This window comes from Mustela lutreola, chromosome 5 (assembly GCF_030435805.1).
Source record: "Mustela lutreola isolate mMusLut2 chromosome 5, mMusLut2.pri, whole genome shotgun sequence".
In the NCBI taxonomy this organism is placed as follows: Eukaryota; Metazoa; Chordata; class Mammalia; order Carnivora; family Mustelidae; genus Mustela; species Mustela lutreola.
The window spans coordinates 6,325,956-6,342,219 of NC_081294.1; positions in this window are offsets into that span (position 1 = coordinate 6,325,956).

Consider the following 16,264-nt stretch of genomic DNA (forward strand, 5'->3'; position numbering starts at 1 on the left):
AGCACACATGATGTCTACCACCTCTTTTTTTTAATATTTTTATATTTATATTTGACAGACAGAGATCACAAGTAGGCAGAGAGAGAGAGGAAGGGAAGCAGCCTCCCTGCTGAACAGGGAGCCTGATGCAGGGCTTGATCCCAAGACCCTGGGATCATGACCTGAGCTGAAGGCAGAGGCTTTAACCCACTGAGCCACCCAGGTGCCCCTATCTACCACTTTTTAACAAGGCAATGCTCTTGGTGCTCCTTTGCTCTGCACTCTCTGTTTCAGCAGTCCAGGGACTCTTAGCTATTGCTTCTCTCAATGCCCTAATAACTCTGGTGGAACCAAGTCTAATTCCACCTGTTCTCTGAAATCTTCTCCAAGGCTCTAGATTCCTCATCTTTTTTCTCATGGCACCACTAATGGCTCCATGAGACACAGACCACATTAACCATGATTATTTTACTCACACACCTATCTGTACTAAACTGTATACAAACTACATGGCTGTGGGAAGACACATAGTGTTCAATATTTTACGTAAAATATGTTCTCCTCATGGCCATCTATAGCAAATATTTTTTTTGCATATTTTCCTTCTACCTTTTCTCATCATAACTTGTTAAGCATCTCTCTATCTGCCACTCCAAAATTTCAACAGTTGTTAATCTCTTTCATTTTGTTTTCAAGGTATTTATCATTTCTCCTCAGATTTCAAGCAAACTTTCATATTCAACTAAAGTATTTTCGAAGAGAATCAGAAAATAAGAGACTTACCAATCCGAAGCTGAGCCCACCAACCAGGTATAAAAATATATTCAAAGATTGAAAGGAGGTTTCTATCCATTCTAGGGAGTTAGCTCACAGAATTTGTTTCTTATCAAAAGTAATTTTGGATGAGACAGAAGCCTCATGAGACAGAACAGGTAAAAAATGTTCCACTGAACTTCCGTCTTCAGTGACCCTGTCCTTTCTTTCTTTAAGCCTCACTTTTTTTTTTTTTTTTAAAGATTTTATTTATTTATTTGACAGAGAGAAATTACAAGTACACTGAGAGGCAGGCAGAGAGAGAGAGAAGGAAGCAGGCTCCCTGCTGAGCAGAGAGCCCGATGCGGGACTCGATCCCAGGACCCTGAGACCATGACCTGAGCCGAAGGCAGCGGCTTAACCCACTGAGCCACCCAGGCGCCCAAGCCTCACTTTTATAAAAGAAAAAGGTATACCAGATCCCAAGTTTTGGTGAATAGAGATTGGTTACAAAAACTAGAAAATAGAGAAATAAAAATCTCCTTTCCGTAACCTATGCCATTTCCAAACATCTAGAAGAGGGTTTCTTGACTTTGGCACTATTGACATTTGGGCTGGATCAGTCTCTGTTGGGCTGTCCGGTGCATTACAGGATATTTGGCTGCATCACTGGTCACTACCCTGTAGATGCCAGTAACACTTAGGTTGTGACACCCATGTGTCCCCTGGGGCTCAAGTGTCCCCTGATTAAGAACTGCTGCTCTAGAACACGAACAAACTCTGTGCTGAGGTTCCTTGGGATCTCAGGGGTGCCAAGGCATATCTTTAATTATCTAGCAAAACACAGTGATGTTTGTCTGACACCATGGGACCTGGTACTCTGAGGCATTTCACAATTTTAACATTAAGTTATTATATTATTCTTGGTGACATCCCCACATTTGTGAATCTGGATGTAGGAAATAGCTAGAGTAAAAGTCAAGCACTGAGTAAAAATCAATGTGCAACAGGTCATTAGAATGGCAGTATCCAATACAATCCCAAGGACTGAGAATTTGTTCAGTGCCCAATAGGTGCACTGCTTAGGATGCAAAAGCTTACAAAGTTGTTGAGATTTAACCAGAAAATTAACTGAATTGAAGGCATTTCTTTTGGGCCTAAGAGTCCCAATGAACAAGTAGCCAAGGTGCTACATGTACCATGAACCTTTGTCCCAGAGCCAGCAGATATGGTTATTGCTAAGATAGAGTAAGTAATCATTGTGTGTACAGATTTTCTTTCAAATTATGGTTGGTTTAAAATACTGAACACAATTGCTTTCATGGGAAATATTTTAGGGAGTTTGGATGGAAGCAGATAATATTATTCTTTTTACCAATGCATATGAAGATGAGTTGACCAAACTTGGAATTATGATTGAACCTGAGAACATTTTGATGGTATTTGCAAAACTACTGAAATGGACAATCTCTTTTATTTTCACTAAATAATGCATACATATTATAGAGAACTTGGCCCATAACCTCCCCTACACCCATAATACACACTTAATATTTGGCTTGGGATTCAATAAGGTATTTGTGTGGTATACAGAAGAAAACGTCTTTGAAAGGGAAACCACTGAGGCATGAATTAGCAAAAGAGAAATAATGTTGACTTTAGGGAAAAGACAGTGGAAAGAAGGTATCAAGCAGAATGGGAAAAGAGAAAAGACCCTACAACTCAGAGGGGCGAAGTAATATTATAGATTCATGTTAAGTTAAAAAAAAGAGGACAGTTAATTGAAGTTAGAAAAGACAATGGTAGCTCAACACAAGTGGTGGATTAAAAGAGAGAATTTAAGATAAGCATGTTAGGAAAAGATTCACATGCATCAGTGAAGGAAGCATTAGAAAGAAGCTGAATATAATTGGAGAGTAAGTTTCTGTATCCTTGCTAAGGTGAGTGTGATGCAATGGAAACTGGTAAGGAATAAGACAAATAAATGCATGAAATCCAACTAACCAGCTGTGATAAATCATGTTTCCAAAGATGGCAGAAACTCACCTCCATTTCCAAGTGCCCTTTTGTAACATTATCTTATCACTCATGCAGAGATAAAGGCAAATTCCCCTCCCCTTGAACCTGGTCAATCTGTGGTTAATTTGAATAGTATGAGGTGATGTAAATAAGATTCTGGGACTTTTGAACTCAGACACTAAATAGACCTAGAACCTTCTGCTTTTGTACACTAGGGAAACCTGGATTGTGTAAGGATTTGGCTAATCCAAGACGGCTATACTGTGAGGAGACCAACATAGTTCTGTGAAGACACCAGGTGGGGTAGAGCAGAAGCCCAGACCCTCAACCCTAGTTCAGCACCCAGCCAAGAGCCAGGAATAAGCCATAGAAGTGAGGCCATTTTGAAAACAGGACTTCTAACCCTAGTTAGAACACCCAGTTGATGTCACGTGGAACAGAGTTGAATTGTCCCTAATTCTTGAGACCTGGCTAAATTACAAAATTTTGAGTATATTCATGTTTTCAGCCATTAAGTTTCACAGAGTGTAATTTGAGGTTTTCTAGCCTCAACACTCCACATATACAGACATAGGGGAATAAGGAGCATTTCCAAAGCCCAGCAGCTAGAACAGTCTTATGGAGATGACCTTATGGAAGTCAGGACCATGGAGGGTGAGGCTGACCAGCAGGCACAGGAACCACAGGAAGAAGCTTTCTTACCTCCCTCCCCTTCTTTCTCTAAATCCCCATTTTCACTAGACTAATGCATGACAGCAGTGACCAATTGCTGAGTTGAAGGGCAGATATGAGAGGCACACGTCATGTTGCCACTCATGCAGAGTTCCCCATTCCTGAGACAAGAGAAGTTCTGACACAGGTTCATTATGACACATTAGACTTTCTCTGCCTCTGAAGCTCAGTCTACGTACAGATTCACTGCTGGTGGACTGAATGGCAGGGCACACTCCTCAAGCACATGTCTTCAACATGCTGACCTCAGCAAGCCAGGGAGACTTGGTGGGGTTGGGAGTGGAGGTACTCTCACAAGTGGTAGCCCCACACTAGAACAACACAGTTGAGAAAACGGAATGATAGTCATTTATTCTTAATTTTCTCAACGTTTCCTCGCGAGCTCATTCCTCTGAAATCCTCCTAGAAACTTCGGGTCTTCTTGGATTGTCCTCTTCTTATGCTTTTCTTCATTCAACTAAACTGCAAGTGATAGATGTTTTCTGGATTATGATTTATAGGGTGGGCACGCTAAGCGCATGCCAGGAGAAGAGATGGCGTAGCAAATTTACATGATTAACATCACAACACCTGATGAGAAATTAGCCTTTTTATTTCTCCAAACTGGGTGGGTGGTGACACGTAGATAACCAGAAATAAGAGATTTAAAATCTTAGCCAAGGACCCAGAATAAATTAGGAACATGCTGTGAGCAACCTTGTAAACCCCTTGCTCCCTAATTGTAGTCATTAAAATGTGCCTCATGGTTGGGCTATTGATATCTTTATGTGCCATTCTTCATGTGTAGTAATCACTTAACACAAAAAATATAAGTTAGTCAATAAGAAGAGTCTTTTCAAACAATTAAATATCTGATGTCTTTTGGGATACCAGAATCTTTAAGAACACATGAACAATTTCATTATTGGACTACAGTGGTAAAAAGAAACAGAAAAGTCATGAATAAAAAAAATGAAAATTGAAAAATGTCAATGAAAAGAGTTGTGTTATTAAGACATACGTGATTCATTTAAAGCAACTTCTGCATTATCCTAGTTTTATATTCTGGTAAAGAACTGATTTTAAGACAAACTCTCTTCAGATCAAAAAATATTATAGAAAATTTTGTAGAAAAGTATTCTCCCTTTTTTATTTTTAAGTAAAGCCACTTCCACATATAGTTCATAATTAAAATTTGTCTTGGTCTCTGTAAGCACCCATGCTGTGCACCGTTTTATGGAGACCAGGACAGTCAAGAGGAGGAAAGGGATGGAGAGCTCAGCTCAGTGTGTCACACAAGTCATGAGTAGAAGGAGATGCCTCTGGCCCATGAGTATTGGGCCCATGCATATTATTGAAGAACCTCTTATTGTGGCAGACCCCATTTTCCACTGAATGAAAGACATGCATCATTTCCTCAGCCCTACAATGACACTTTCCATCCCACTTCAGTCTCTTTTATTTCTGAGTATGTAGGGACTATTGACCTTGTGAGAGGCTGAGCATCATGATCAAGCACAGCAGCAAAGGCCTGTTTGAATCACAAAGAAGATGATCATAGTCTCTTCCCTTGGTTTCCCTCCTTCCTTAGTGTATCCTTAGTATGACTGAGGATGGAATGACAGAAGAGAAGTTTGACACTCCCTACCTCTGTTGGCCTTGAAAAGAAATGGGCACTTGCTCACTGAGAAGAAATGCTGCAGAGCACTCTACTGTCCATGGCTACCCCTTCTCCCATCTACCGAAAGATCTCTGTACTCTCAAATATGAATGATGTGATTGCATGGCAGAGGATCTGGGTAGAAGGACGCTGGGCAGTGGTGGTTCCAATGCAGTTTGGGCATGCATGGTTTTCTCTGACTCAGTAAAAAGAGTATGCCATTTCACATCATTAATGATGGTTATGATACGAATTCCACAGTTTGATAGCTCACCCAAGCAGTTAGCCTTGGTCGGTCTTCATCCATATATCAGATGGTTTCTCTTCATTCTCAAAGCAAACATCTTTGCTTTTTTTGTTCTTTTTCTTCCTTAAAGCTTGAAATCATGTAAATTTCAAAATAAGTTAAAAAATACAGAAGGGTGGACAGTTGGGTGGCTCAGTCAGTTAAGTGTCTTACTCTTGATTTTGGCTCAGATCATGATTTCAGGGTCATGGGATTGAGCCCCATCTCAGGTTTCACTTCAGTGCAGAGTCTGCTTGAGGTTCTCTCCCTTTGCCTCTGCCCCTCCCCTGCTCATGTTCTCTTTAAAAAGAAAGCAATAAAATCTTAAACAAAACACAGAAGGGAGAAAAACAAATCTTTTTAGGATGAATGTACATTTTCCACAAACGCAAGATACTTGCAAAGTCTTTTAAGTCTTTTAAGTCATGGCAATTGTTGTCTAACTAGTTGCTCCAGAGATAACTGAGGCCTTGTCTCCATTTGTCTAGGTGGGGGTTCTCACTGGGGTCACAGGATTGAGTTATGTGGCACCAACCATAGAAATAAGAGCCACAAAAAGAAAGAAAGAAAGAAAGAAAGAAAGAAAGAGGGAAAGAAAGAGGGAAAAAGAAATAAGAGCCACCATTTACTAGGACTTAGTCTGCATCAGACGCTGGATTAAAATCTTCGTGTAGAGTTTCAACTTGTACAAAACTACTTTCCAGAGCATCGTCATCATACACCTCTCACAGGTACAGATCTGAGCCCTAAAGGACAGGTGGCCTGCATAAGCTGCCAAGAGGACCGTACTTCAATTTGGGGTCCCCTGAAGCCAGCCTCTCGGCGCTGCTCTTTGTGTAGCTGGGCAGTCCCAGGAGGGAACTCCAGGGAAAGCGCAGATGTGCAGTCGGACGGGATGTGGAAGTCCGGCATTGCTCACCACTCCCTGCGCCCACTGGGAAAAAGGAATAAACAAACAGCAGACACAAGAACAGAAGCAGAAAAAAAGGAAAGACCAAAGAGCCAGTCATTGATCTCCCAAAGGAACACATCATCGCTTATTGGAATACTTCTAATGTAAAAAACTTCAAAGGGTCAAGTAAATACCAACTTGGAGTGGATAGATGATTATATTCTTCTTGGCATTAGAATACAAATATTGCTACGTTGGAAGACAAGTCATATTTTGTGTGTGTCTCATCTCTGATTTCAGCTTTCTCATATCAAATGCAACTGTTTGATTGGATCTTATTTTATTTTCAATAATGTCGATAATGGATGTCTTGGTCTAAAAGATATGTTTTCTTTTTCTGTTAGTGACCCACCAATCGCTGGAATAGATAGACAAAACAGTAGAAGTTACGATGTTACTGATCAGTGCAAAAGTCCCTATGCTTTAAAATTGGGAAAAATTTGAGTTTTCATGAGTGAGTTCCAAAAATAGCTTGTGACAAGTCCAGTTTCAAGGGACTTATAGAAAATCCCAGAGCAGATACATTTGCCAAATGTAAAAGAAGTGCAAGATGTGTTCATTTCAAGTTTGGCAATAATCATTGCCAAAAAAGCAGATGAAAAGGTAATCCTTATTAAAAAACGACTGGACCATGGTTTTTCTGATATTTGTCAGTATTCTAAAGTAAAGTAACACTTCTGAAAAATAACCCAAGGTGTTCAACAGGCAGAGCCTGACACCCGAAGGGAGTAACTCTGAGCTCCCCTTTGCTTTCCATTCATTTGGGTATCAGCTGTGGTAGGATTAGCAGTTTCACTGAAAAACTAGTTTCAAGGTCTGGACTGTTTTTCTGGGTTTGATGGTTTATTTTTTGTTAAAATGGCATTTCTCAAAAAGAGAGAGAAAGAAATATATGTATTGTACTAAAATATGATTGTGCTCATAAAAAAGCATCCATATGTAAGTGTGAAAATAAATTTAGGGACCCTTTTTCTCTAAATGAGAAGAGTTTAGATCTTTAAAATGTCTGAAAATGTATCCTTTCCTTAGCATGTGTGTTGCTCTTTCCATCTGCTGGAACTGCTGGGGGTGGGTGCACTGGGGCCTCAGACAGTCACATCCAAACTGTAATGATGTCTGGGTGTCACCACTCCGGAGTTCATGTTACGGTACAGATACATCCTTATAGGTCTGCTAATTTAGTTAAAAAAAAAAAAAGTTCAAAGTGAAAAGTCAGGGGCACCTGTGTGGCTCAGTAGGTTAAGTGTCTGCCTTTGGCTCTGGTCATGATCCCAGAGTCCTGGGATAGAGCCCCCAGTCAGGCTTCCTCCTCAGTGGGGAGCCTGCTTCTCCCTCTACCTGCCATTCCCTCTGCTTGTGCTCATGCTCTCTCTCTGTCAAATAAATAAGCCTAAAAAGAAAAAAAGAAGAAATGAAAAATCAGACTTTAATAGCTCTCTAAGTTTGCACATTAAACTACTGACTTATCCAAAGCTGAATGTTATTTGTGATAATTTAAGTGCACAGCTTTGTTTTGGGCCAGAAGTAAATATGTAAAAGAGAGACAACCCCTATGGCTCTTGTGCCAAATTTTAACTGAAAGAGGAATAAGAATTCAGGAAACAAAGGATCGCCCGCTTATATGCTACTGAAAGATTCATGCCCTCACCTTCCCAATGATCCGGGAGACTGATTTTAATCATATCCCTGGAAGAGTGATATACTTCATGCATGGAGTGTGTGTGCCATAAATTTTGATAAGCTCGCCCACATATAATTGCAAGCAGCTTGGAAAACATTTTCTTCACCAGCTCATAGTACAGGGCACAATACAATATTTGTTTCCATTTCTAAAGCTTTGTTTTATCTATTTGCCTTGTTTTCCAAGAAAATAATAGACTCTATGATTTGGCAATTTTAAAAGCATACTAGGCTTGGGGTTTTCAAGCCTATTAGAAAAGTGTACTAGTTACATAATACAGCCTCTATTTCAAATAGGTTTGCATTTTTACTTATTTAATTTCTTAAAAATGCTTGAAATAACATCCTCGAACCACTAAAGGATGCATATATCAGAGTTTAAAAAGTGGATTTATGGAGTGCTTTTCTTCCAAGAATCTCCAATGTGTCACACACATTTATATACATTTTCAGGATCCATCCTTCATCTCCCCTTAGTGTTTAGCAGAGGTTTATGAGGTCTTATGTAACATGTAGATGGTAAGATCTGCAGAGCGTAGCAGTGTAGACTTTCGGCAAACTCACAGCATGGCAAATCTGGGAAAATTTCCTAAAGTGATTCCATCAACTGAAAAGTACCATGTGGAAAAATGCAATAACATCAACCCACACGAGTACTCTGGCTATGAATAGATCCCTTAATGTGCTGAAAATTATGGAAAATGAGCCAGGTCTCCTTGGCAGTAGTTTGAACAAGATTACTTTTTTTAAAAAAAAACTATTCTATAAATATACATAGGAAATACTTGATGGACACACATTAAATGAAAAAACAAAGAAGATTAGAAGTACCATGAAACAAAAAAAGTCACCAAGCAGGAATCCTGTTGTCTCACATCTCAAATGCTTTACTCAAAGAATGTGTTTGTTTTGTTAATAAATGTCACATAATAGGTTTGCTTATAATGCTGATAGAAACAGGAGCCACTTTTTCAAAGCCTGACATGGTGATTTGGATACAAATTGAATGAAGTTAAATACAGAAGTAACATGAACAGCAAGGAAAAGGTTTAGAACTCAGATCCTTCCCTTCCCTTCACCTGGGAATCTCTACTAATGCGAGCAAGGTCAAGCCTGGGGAGGAATTCTAAACCTCGGGAATAAATCTGGACTCCACCAGACTGACTAAAAGGTGCTCAGCTTCTGTGACTGGTGAGCAAGTCCTTGCATTCACTGCCCCCCATGATTTCAGAGTCAGAGGTAAGAATTAGCATTGGTTGCTTTCCTGATTCCCCGTGAGTGTCAAAAACCTTATTAATGGTTTGCTTTGCAGACATTCTCTTTAGTCCTTTCTTTTGTTTGATAAAGTATCCCATTCAAAATGTAAGCTACAAAGTGTTTATTGGACAAGCACCACAAAAACAAGTGTTAATTTAGGGATAGTAGGACATTTTCCTGGTTCTCCCCATCTCTGAATATCATCAATTTAAGAAACAAGTATGAGTATACACAAAAATAAATCATATCAGATACTTTCCTCAGATGGTTAAAACAAAAAACGAGGATTGTCTATGACAATCTTGATCAACGCATTGTTACATACATGTCTAAACCCTGGCTAAGTAATTTTTATGAAAACAGGATATGCATTCTATCTAATTGCTTTAAATACTGGCTTTATGCTAGTTAATCAAGACAAACACCAGAGTCAAATGGACTTGAATTAAATTACCTTATCTTCTTAAAAAGTCTCTTTCCTTAAGTAATATAGCAAAGTTACACCCAAAGCTATTATCAACGGATGCTATTTAGAAACAGCATATGAATTTATTAGAACATTTGTAGTAAATATCTTAGCATAGAAAGAGTCATTTTGGACCAGTGTCCTTGCTGACTGAGTTATTCTCAAAAAAATGTTAGCTCAGGAAGGATTGTTCTGGACTGTGTTTGGGCTCCCTAAACATACAGTCAAGAAAGACCTGGTTGAACTGCAGTATCGCAGGATGCCCACGTTTGGGTCCCTGCAAACAATAGCAGTTTACCTGTTGTTCAGGGTGGACCAATGTGGGCTTCATGAGGGTTCTGTACGGGGCTGTCCCGGCTCCCTACAGCTGACAGAGAGCCTCAGCCTGGGACGAATCTGACGACCAAGCACTCGCACACACACGTGGTCACTTTTGCTCTCATTTTATTAACCAAAACAAGTCACAGGCATCCTCATCTCAAACGGGAGAGAAACTGTTTCCAGAAGGAGGGGAATTTGGAACACTGGTCCACAGTAGAGACGTCCACCTCCGCCCACGATGAAACATCACGGGGGAGACTATTAACAACTCAGGTCTAGGAAAACTGTGATTCCCATCTTCTCATGGAATTATGATTTTTTGTCCATAATGAGGATAATTTAACTCATCTCCCATCCCCTTTTTAACCTCTATTTCAGGAAACTTGGTCTTGAAGCTCTGCTACAACTTCAATTATGAGAATCTGCAATTTGAGACTCTATTTTGAGTTTTATACATTTATACCAATATAAAATTTATATATAAATTTGAAAATTATATACATAATATATAAATCTTATGTTATGTGTATTTTATTACAATAAAAATTGGGGGGGATTACCCAAGAGGAGTTCCACATCAGGAAGCAGGAGCCTGGACAGAGTAACCCCATTGTGCTCACTTGCTGGGAGTCTCGGGGAGCAGGAATTAATGTAGGATTTTAGTCACCTATGATGGTATAATACATGATGTAAATATGAATACATGTCACATTTATACAATATAAATGTCAAGTAAATGTAAGCCACAAGTTAGCCCAGCAATGAACAACTGACAGAAATTGACTACTCATTGCTAATTGTCCAAGGTAAAGTGAACGGACAAGTTCATTCACATTGCTCACCTTTATTTTTTTGTAGCTAAAAGCACTTGTCTTAAAGCAAAATTTAAAATTTTTTCCATGAGTCTCTTGAGCACATAGTGATCTGACTTTAAAATGGACACCTTTAAAAAATTAATAAAATGGGACAACTGAATGGCTCAGTCACTTATATGTCTGACTCTTGACCTTGGCTCAGGTCTTGGGCTCACAGTCGTAAGTTCAAGCCCCATCTTGGACTCCACAGTGGGCATGGAGCCTACTTAAAAAAAATAATAATAATAAGAAAATGGAACCTTAGTTTTTTTCTCCTCCCAAATTACTCTTGAACACCTTTCAGAATTATTTGGTGGTTAAAATTGGGCTCTCATGAAAATGTTTGAAGATTCATACAAAATCTATACTTTTTGCTTTGAAGATTTGCAATTCAAATGTTCACCTTTTGAGGTTTCATTATGATGACATTATGGTATTCTCTTAGCAAACGGAATGACCATATGTGGCTGGAGGAAAAGTAGGTTTTAATAGAAAGGTTGGTCCTTCATCTCTGTGTGATATATTCAAGCTGCATGACTGAGGAACAGCACGGGGCAGGGAGATCTTTCCAGACGGCTCCTTGAACCCTAATAAGTCTGAAATGTCATGGAATGTGTCTTTGCGTTGAAGGCTTTAATGTCCCTGCAGCTTTTGTTTGTTTCCACACTGTGCTAGTATTTTAATCATTCCCGACTTTACCTTAAATTGTCCCATAAGGGAAGAGAATACTAGTCTGGATAAAACCAGGAAGTTTCTTTCTTTAAAAGCTCCAACTAATTGCACAGCGGGTGAGAAATGTTCTCGCAGAAGAGATGGAGCTCTGATGTCTTGGGCTCTGACTCCTGCCCTCAGCAATGAGCTGCAGAATCCAAATGCATTGAACTTCCAGCAGATTCTATGCCTCTTCGTGGAAGCCAGAAGACCCCAAAGATGAGTGAAGTTGTTGCTTTATCAATGTTTGAATTATCCTAATATATTTCAGCAACTAAGATTAAATTGTGGGTAATGAGGCTTCAAGTTATAAATGAATATTGTGAAAACTCCCTTTGGGTAATAAGCGTGTGTGTGTGTGTGTTAGTATTAAAGAAATCCAGTATTATATTCTCCTCCCAAAACCCACATATATTGGGAACTTACCTCTTCACTTCAAGGTGTTCATATAGTAGTGAGCTAATTCCAAGAAAATGGTCATTTGAGGCAGTTAAAATTATCGAGGCTCAGAGGGCTGGTACCCATACCTAATTACCGAATTTTGTTTTTCTTTTTCTTAAGGAGATGCTCTAAAACAGAATGAGCTCCAGGCCCCCAAACCTAGTTCACTCTCATAGTTACTATTTCTCGTCTGATGTGCTCTGAGAGCCCACTGAACCAAGGGGCTTTAAAACCTGCCCCTGCATTGTGACAGGAGGGTCAGGTAACCTTCAGTGTTCATTAACTCATTCAGCAGACCTAAGACAATCAAATCGTAAGCCAACAGTAGGGCAAACCGAAAAGTAACACAATGGACCCCATGCCGCCGTCCACAGTGAGTGGAATCTGTGGCCCCCTATCTCTTTCGGTGGGGCTGGGAATAGAGCTAAGATAGAAAGTGGGCTGCACTTTCCTTTATAAGGCTCCGTACCTCCTTGGCGTCTCTACCCCCAAATGTGAAATATCTCTTTCCTACCCTTTCTGAGAATTTTCTTACCAGTGGGCCTTTCCATAGAAGCCACATCTTTATAGTGTGTGTTGGGTTCTTTCTGTGGGAAACTCAGCATCCTCAGGCAAATTTAGAATTCAACCATGAGGGCCTGATCTGGACTTTTAGTCAAGGTCTTTTTAGGGATGCCTGTGCACAGTCTTGACCTGAATGGACCTTTGCTTTCCGTGGGCTGCTGCCCTACTGATTTTGCAAAGAATGTCTGCTAAAGGCTGACCCTTGAAAACTAAATATAGGAAAATGTCCCCACAGATAGGCAAATGCCTATGAAGTGCCGCCTAAATATTTTTATTACGGGCACGGAATATGTGCAGCCCCCCAAAATCAAAATAGTATTAAATATATTTGGTTAAATGGCATAACTATCCCAAAGCATAATCCTTTCCCAGTGATGTTTTACAAAGCATCACTAAGCTACCCACTCCTGATTACAGGGATAGGAATATTTACAGAGAGACACTTGTAGAATTTATGACAGTGTTTCTGCATGCACTGGTATTTCTAAAAGCCAAACCGCCCACATTGGCCTCATTCTTTTGTATTCAAGCTTCTGAGACCACTTCTTAGATGCACGCGCATGAGCGACTCAGGCTAAATCATTTGCCTCTTATGTATTTTAGTTGTACACATCACAGTGAGAAAATCTGCCTTCTCTTTATAAAAATGACAGTTTAGAGTAGTGCATTTTACATCTGTCTACAACTGAGCTTCTGAGAGTAAACAAACAAACAAAGAAACCTGTAAACCTCACTCACTGGATGAGATTGGCGTTAAGGAGTAGGATAAAAGCAGAGATTTATTTCCCAGACCCCCAGGCACCCACTCGCCGGCTCAGCAGTAATGATGCTCTTCACCTGCACAGAGCAGAGCAGGGACATGGAGGAGTGTGAGGCACATCTCCATCTGGTCATGTGAGGAGGCCCTGGGCAGGCATATCCCCCACCCGAGAAGCCAGACCTGGGAAGACGGGTTCTCAGGGATCCACAGTCCGTTTGAGCCTGACCTTTGGGAATAAAGGGACAAAAAGTACTGGGGGAATTTTACATGCTAGATAGCTACTCTGCTAAGCACAACTGGAGTTCCTCATTTTCTGACCACGAAACAGCCATCAGGCAGCAGATGTTCTGAGAAATGGCTACCTTGGACTGAAACAGACTGACAACTTGTGGAGGTGGAATTAACATTTGTCAAAAAAAGAACCAATGGCAAACAAACAAACAAACAAGCAAAACCAAACCAAAACGAAAAACCCAATAGGCCCCAAATGGCACCAAACCATTTAACCTAATTGTAGTTTCAGCCTCCTCCTCCTCCAATGTGTCTTAATCTGTCAGTCAGGAATTCTCTCAGCCCCCGTGAGGTAATCTGCCCCCGGGACCTGTCCATTCCTAAAGGGAAGATGAGACAATTCAGCTAATAAGACCTCCTGGGCTTCCCCGACAAGGTGAGCTAACCTTGACAGAACCAATCTTTTCTTTTCTTTTGCTGATAACTTTCTTTTTAAAAGATTTTATTTGTATTTATTTGAGAGACAGAGAACCGCCAAGAGACAGAGAACGAGCCCCAGCAGGGGAGGAGCAGAGGGAGAGGGAGAAGCAGACTCCCCACTGAGCGGGGAGCCCAATGCAGGGCTTGGTCCCAGGACTCTGGGATCATGACCTGAGCAGAAGGCAGAGGCTTAACCCACTGAGCCAGCCAGGCACCCCTGCCCCATGTTGATAACTTTCACGCTGTGCTCTCCTTCCTCTAAAAACCTTCCACCTCCTGCAACTCCGCAGAGCTCCCCTCGGCTCTCAGGATGGGGCGTGTCCCCATTTGTGAATCGTTTCATAAAGCCAATTACATCTACGAATATTCTTGGTTGAATTTTGTTTTCTAACACCGCCTCTCACTAGCCTCTGGGGCTGCATAGGATTCCTTGGCACCACAGCTTTGCTTTTTCTTAAAGCACAAATTCAACTTTGAAGGGGGCATATTGCAGTTTTGCTAAAATCTAAGCAAAGGACATTCACTTTGGGGACACTAGTTACCTTGGTATTTTAAGTTTATGAATTTCCAGTTCAGGTTAAGGAAAACTAGAAGAGTATTTACAACAGGCACCTTACCTCAACTTCAGCTTCCAAATTTAAAGAAGGACAAATCTCTATATATCCCTACAGAAGTAAGTTGTATTCCCTAAACTCAAAGAATTTCCTCTTTGCACATACATACACACATACCTAAGGACACACCCACTCACAACATAAAGAAAGAGAATGTCCTTCAAAGTGTAAGGGCTTACTTGAACTTCAAAGTTGTTTCAGGGGAAAAAAAAAAAGTTGTTTCAGGGAATATGTTAAAATTTTAAAATCGATGTGGACGTGTGCTACTTTTTAGGTGGGTTCCTCCCTGCCTTCACTTTGACATCCTCTGTGGTCTAGAAGCAAATACCGGGTTCCACCCACACCGCAGGGGCGGGGTTTACAATGTCTGAACCCCAGAGCGGGGATTCAATAGGATGGCTTTATTCTCTGCATGGCCACCACCTGCATGAGGTCCCCCCGTGATTCCCGTCTCTCCCACGTACAAAATGCAGGCATCAACTAGAGTCCAAGACCTCAGCATCTAAATGCAGTCAGGGTGTGGGTGAGGCTCCTGGGACCTCCACAGATGAATATACATTAACACAGGATTTGTTGACTATAGCTCCTGGGGCAAAACTCCTTCCTGGGACCCATGAAACCAGAGAGATGATGAGTGGGCGGGATGGGGGTAGACTAACAGGCTTGCCCTGTTGAGGTAGGACCACCCATCGAGGGGACTTGGTAGAAGGGAACCACTAGCCCATAGCGATTCTGAAATCCAGCCAGGCAAATACTGGGTCTCTTTCAGGTTTCAAGGCCTGTGACTAATTCCCTGTGATTCTTAATACCTTTTATGTTCCTGGTTCTGCTTCCCGAATAATCCTTCTCTCTTCACAAAAAGTGTGTGACTGCAGCTGAGAAGTTTGATAAACCTGTTCATGGTGTTGGCTCCATGGGGGAATTCACTGAGACTCTTACAAGTGGGTTTTCTCTCCATCCTTCTGGGCCAGACCAGGAAGCCAAGGAGACTCCCCTTGTGAACAGCTCTCTGCTGGTTTTCCGCAAGGCCTCACTTCTGAGTAAGCTACAGAAGCCATGTTCGCACTTCAAGGGGAAAGCAAAAAGTTAATCATTCTCTGAGTTTTGTCTCAGGCCCCAAACACCTGACAGCATTTAAGAAGACCCAGATTCCAAACATTTCCTGGACAGTAGCTTTGGACCAATCTCTGCTGACACTGGCATCAATACCTCTGACTGCCGGTGATTTATGGAATAATACCAATTCTTCATTGAACATTCGCCTTTGATTGGACCCTACCCTGGACTTCTGAAGAGAAGCATCCCCTGGACTCCTTTCCAGCACAAGCCCCAAACAATGATGAGACTCATTCTTTCGTTTCTGAGTTTCCTAAACACTCCATCCGCTGTCTCCTGTCTGTCACACACTATTCAATACACTGCTTTCACGTTCTTTGGCCTGTGTCTGATTTCCATCCTGGGAGGAGCCATGGACCCTCAGCTAATCTCGAGGGACCCCTTCCCTCTGGATCCCCAGACCGAGCCT